This window comes from Eptatretus burgeri, chromosome 11 (assembly GCF_056783735.1).
Source record: "Eptatretus burgeri isolate ZD-2024b chromosome 11, Ebu_testis_v1, whole genome shotgun sequence".
In the NCBI taxonomy this organism is placed as follows: domain Eukaryota; kingdom Metazoa; phylum Chordata; class Myxini; order Myxiniformes; family Myxinidae; genus Eptatretus; species Eptatretus burgeri.
In genome coordinates this window covers 72,819,820-72,824,819 of record NC_140971.1, presented here as the reverse complement: position 1 = coordinate 72,824,819, position 5,000 = coordinate 72,819,820, and the positions used below count along the sequence as shown (strand labels likewise).

General features: G+C 45.0%; 1 protein-coding gene across 5 annotated transcripts in view; it reads left to right on the top strand.

Moving 5' to 3' along the window:
* The window catches only part of LOC147017364 (cGMP-dependent protein kinase 2-like), a 123,540-nt gene that overhangs the window by 25,832 nt on the left and 92,708 nt on the right, over window positions 1-5,000 (top strand). The gene's annotated exons all lie outside the window — the stretch shown is intronic.

The window sequence follows — 5,000 nt, the reverse complement described above, 5'->3', positions numbered from 1 at the left end:
AAGGTCAAGGTCACGGAAAGGTCAAATTCGTATTTTTACCATAGCGCGGTCAATTTTGATCTAATTGGCATGCAACCAATGCCAAAATGTTCAGAATTCTTTGCCCAATCTTGTGATGGGCGACATGACACAATTACGTCATTACCCTTGTTTTTAAAAGAAAATGTCCCAAATCCTGGCATTATTATCAGTACCAAAATCTATGTTTGTGGGAGATGCCAATGATTATTTATTTGTTTGTTATTCGCATAACTTAAAAAGTATTAAACCGAATTGCATGAAATTTGGTGGGATGATTGGTTATTAGCCAAGGACCATATGGTTAGATTTTGGGAGCAATCGTGTCAAAGGTCAAGGTCATGAAAAGGTCAAAATCGTCTTTTTACCATACTTTACAATATGGAACAGAATTTGCATAGTGGCGCCACTAAATTGGTTGACCAATCAAAACCTGGAAACATGTTCTTTAGTTGGATTTCACAAGTACCGTGCTATGCATGACATCCTTCTTCTTTGTGTTGGTCTGTTTGTCTGTTTATGAGCAGGATATCTCAAAATGTTATGGATGAATTTGGAAGAAACTTGGTGGCTAGGTTAGGTATGTGACAAGGACGAATTGATTAGGTTTTGCTGAATATCCGGATACTATAATTTTAAAGTGATTCTTCACCATTGAGAGATGTCGCCAAAATTATACATAACATGACATTTCAAAACATTGTGGATGGATTATGATTAAAAAAAAGGTGGATGATTTGGGCAGGTGAGAAGAACAAGTCGATTCGATTTTGATCCAGATCCGGCTGATCAGTGGGAGAGAGAATGTAAACTGTTTGGCCTGGTGAAGGTATCGGCTCTACCGAGTGCTGTTCTAGTTATTAATCCTCTTCCAATTTCACCGGGATAAAAGGTTTGCTCTCTGTCTGTCTGTCCGTCCATCCCACCTGTGGTTATTCAGACGTTTTTTTCCCCCATACCCTGAAACTTGGTACGTGGCCTAATTATGATAAGCTACAGAATACATTCGAGTTTCAGGGAGTTTTGTCAATTTTTCAGAGTTATGCCCTTTTTTAAACTTGGAAAATATCACATATTATACATGATCTGTGTTCAGCTGGCCTGACTCCACCCCAATAAAATCATGTGCCGCCATTGCATGAAACAGCATAGATCAGCAGGCTTCAGGCCTTCGGCTTGGGTGTTATTAGTCCATGGCCCAGGGAATTGGAATGATCCCAGGGAAAACCACGGTGTATTATATAATATATATGCACGTAAGCCGTACGCATGTTTTTGCTTCATGTATGTACATCGGGTTATTTGTAATCTATTCTAATAAATGGCTGTGTGTGTGTGTGTGTGTGTGTGTGTGTGTGTGTGTGTGTGTGTGTGTGTGTGTGTGTGTGTGTGTGTGTGTGTGTGTGTGTGTGTGTGTGTGTGTGTGTGTGTGTGTGTGTCCTCCATAACTCCAAAACCATAAAACCTAGTATCCTGAAACTTTACATGCATATTAAGGGAACTCCAAGGAAGTGGAAGAGTAAAAATCGGGTGTTTAGGTTAATTGAAGCACCCCTTTTGCAGATAATTAACGGCCTTATTTAATTATATTCTTTGTCAGACACATCCTCGACCACCTCGCTCTTTGGGTTCTTTGGCATCTCTTTGGGTAACCTCGCTGGGGTCTGAAGCCGCCAGGTTTTTTTGGCCTGCTCAACTACTCCCTGACTTGGAACAGACCGCAACGATTTCTTAACGATAAAGTTTTTTTTTTTTCACTTTCCTCACTCATATTATCGAATGCCTCTTCATCTTAGCTACTAATTACTGTAAACATGAGTTTTGAAGTGCGATAGATTTCAAATTAGGAGCTTGGAGCGATTTCATGCATCATGATTATATGATGCAATTTTCCACGATCGACTCTCATTGACGAATTAAAGGATATCATCGAAATATTTTTTGGGTTTGAGAATCAGATATCGTCCGGACAAAACAATTGTCAAAATCTGGAGTGAAATCCTTTAATTCAAAGAAATAACGAGTCTTATAACTAAGCCCTCGACACCTATTTATTTTAAGCAAGCAAGGCTATGTTTCCTTCTTCTCCATATATACACAAGAAAATGTAAAATTTCCCAAAGTTCGTGCTCCGTCATCCTGAGCGAGTGGTTCGTGCTCCGTCATCCTGAGCGAGTGGTTCGTGCTCCGTCATCCTGAGCGAGTGGTTCGTGCTCCGTCATCCTGAGCGAGTGGTTCATGCTCCATAATCCTGAGCAAGTGGTTTGTGCTCCATAATCCTGAGCGAGTGGTTCGTGTTCCATAATCCTGAGCGAGTGGTTCGTGCTCCGTCATCCTGAGCAAGTGGTTCGTGCTCCGTCATCCTGAGCGAGTGGTTCGTGTTCCATAATCCTGAGCGAGTGGTTCGTGCTGAGTCATCCTGAGCGAGTGGTTCGTGCTCCGTCATCCTGAGCGAGTGGTTCGTGCTCAGTCATCCTGAGCGAGTGGTTCGTGCTCAGTCATCCTGAGCGAGTGGTTCGTGGTCCGTCATCCTGAGCGAGTGCTTCGTGCTCCTTTATCCTGAGCGAGTGGTTCGTGCTCCCTCATCCTGAGCGAGTGGTTCGTGCTCCGTCATCCTGAGCAAGTGGTTCGTGCTCCGTCCTCCTGAGCGAGTGGTTCGTGCTCAGTCATCCTGAGCGAGTGGTTCGTGCTCAGTCATCCTGAGCGAGTGGTTCGTGCTCAGTCATCCTGAGCGAGTGGTTCGTGCTCCATCATCCTGAGTGAGTGGTTTGTGCTCCGTCATCCTGAGCAAGTGGTTCGTGCTCCGTCATTCTGAGCGAGTGGTTCGTGCTCCGTCATCCTGAGGGAGTGGTTCGTGCTCCGTCATCCTGAGGGAGTGGTTCGTGCTCCGTCATCCTGAGGGAGTGGTTCGTGCTCCGTCATCCTGAGGGAGTGGTTCGTGCTCCGTCATCCTGAGCGAGTGGTTCGTGATCCGTCATCCTGAGCGAGTGGTTCGTGCTCCATCATCCTGAGCGAGTGGTTCGTGCTCCATCATTCTGAGCAAGTGGTTCGTGCTCTGCCATCCTGAGCGAGTGGTTCATGCTCTGTCATTCTGAGTGAGTTGTGAAATAACACCCGATCTCCAAGCCATTTGCTGAATTAACGTCTCTTCTAAGTTTCTGAGCCAATTTTTTTCCACCCATCACACAATGTTTGTGACCATATCCCTGAAACATCTATATAAATTGAATACTGTTTTTTGGTGGAAGCTATTCAAGGTTTTTAGGTTGTATACAGTACGTATTGTAGTCAGTAATCACAATGACTGCAACCTGCCTATTCCCCAAAAATTGCCGATATCAGCCAAGCACAAACTGTGCGTGTGCGTGTGCATGTGCGTGTGCATGTGCGTGTGCGTGTGCGTGTGCATGCGTGTGTATGTGTATGTTCATCAATCAAACATTCTCACTGCGAGCTCCCTTTCCCCACCCTTCTCTCTTTTTGTCCCATCCTTGCTCTAATGGGAGATTGTTTCCGGACGTGTCCGGCTGGTGTTTATGTCCTGATGGGAGTTTGTCTCTTGATGTGTCTGTACAGGATTTGTCTCTGGACAGCTTGGCTCTGAGGCATTTGGGCAGTGTTTGTCTCTGAATGTATCTGGGTGGTATTTATATCCGGACGAGAGTTTGTCTCTGGATGTATCCTGGCAGTGTATGTCTCTCGACGTATTCAGGCAGTTTTTGTCTCTGGACAGCTTGGCTCCAGACGCGTCTGTGCTATGTTTGTCTCCAGACACGTCTGGGTGGTTTTGATGTCTGGACATAAGTTTGTCTCTTGAGGTGTCCGGACAGGAGCTTGTCTCTGGATGTGTCCGGCGGGTTTTGTCTCCTATAGTGTCTGGGCGGTGTTTGTCTCCATGCCATATTTATAGTATCTCTATTGAGTGCAGCCTGTGGCTGCTGGTTGCATCATTGGTTGGGTCGCGGCTATGCCGCTGATGCAGTGTCCCCCTTACCAGTACACTGGTACTCATTTTGCCGACCCCGGAAGGATGACAGGCTGAGTCAACCTCCTGGGGTATTTTAATTCAGCGGCCAACTGGGCTTGAACTTAGGACCCTAGGATCCCAAGCCACCACCCTAACTACCAAGCCAACACCAGGCATATTTATATTATGACTGGTAGAAAATGGATTTCAGACATTATTTTGATTCCATCTTCACTGTTATTCTATGCAGAATCATTTTGATGATACAGTATGAATCGTAATTAATGCTCCAGTGCATGTCTGCCTTCCCTTCCTCTCACTTCACACTGTCGAGCCTTCCCACACCCCTCCTCACTCCCACACCCCTCCTCACTCTCACACCCTTCCTCGCTCCCCCTCCCAACAAATTGTTGAAAGGCAACTGTGTCACCACAGGATTCATTGTACCGAGGGTGGGAGGATGGGTAATGTAAGTGAAGGTGAGATCAGATGAATTGTCACAAGACATTTAACGCTAGATTGTCACATGACCCCATAAGTTTGTTTGATTTGCATAAATTTAGTATCAAAAGCGCAAAACTTCAAAGGAAAAAGTCGTGAAACAGTATTTGGCAACGCTTAGGGGTTAAGGACATATCATCAAATTTCTCTGTGTGGGGGGGGGGGGATTTTGAATCCCTCACCCTGGCCTGAATCGTGTTAAGAGGCAGTTATATTATGGATCGCAGGAATTTATCATTTGTTCATTGTGCTGGCAATAACTCACCTAGGCTCCACAAAAGACACCATGGGATGTATAACGTCCACCAGCTAATATCAGATGGGACACAGTTTAACATCCATCCAAGGGATGATACACTTTGTGATAGGAGACCCAGCCTGTGAAACACCAATGAGACAGTTTGTAGTCATGTCTGGAATCAAATCCAGGTAAGTGTGGTAAGTGCACACCACCTGTCAGACCACAAACATGAAACAGATATGAAGTACTATTTTCATCCAAAACAATGAATGA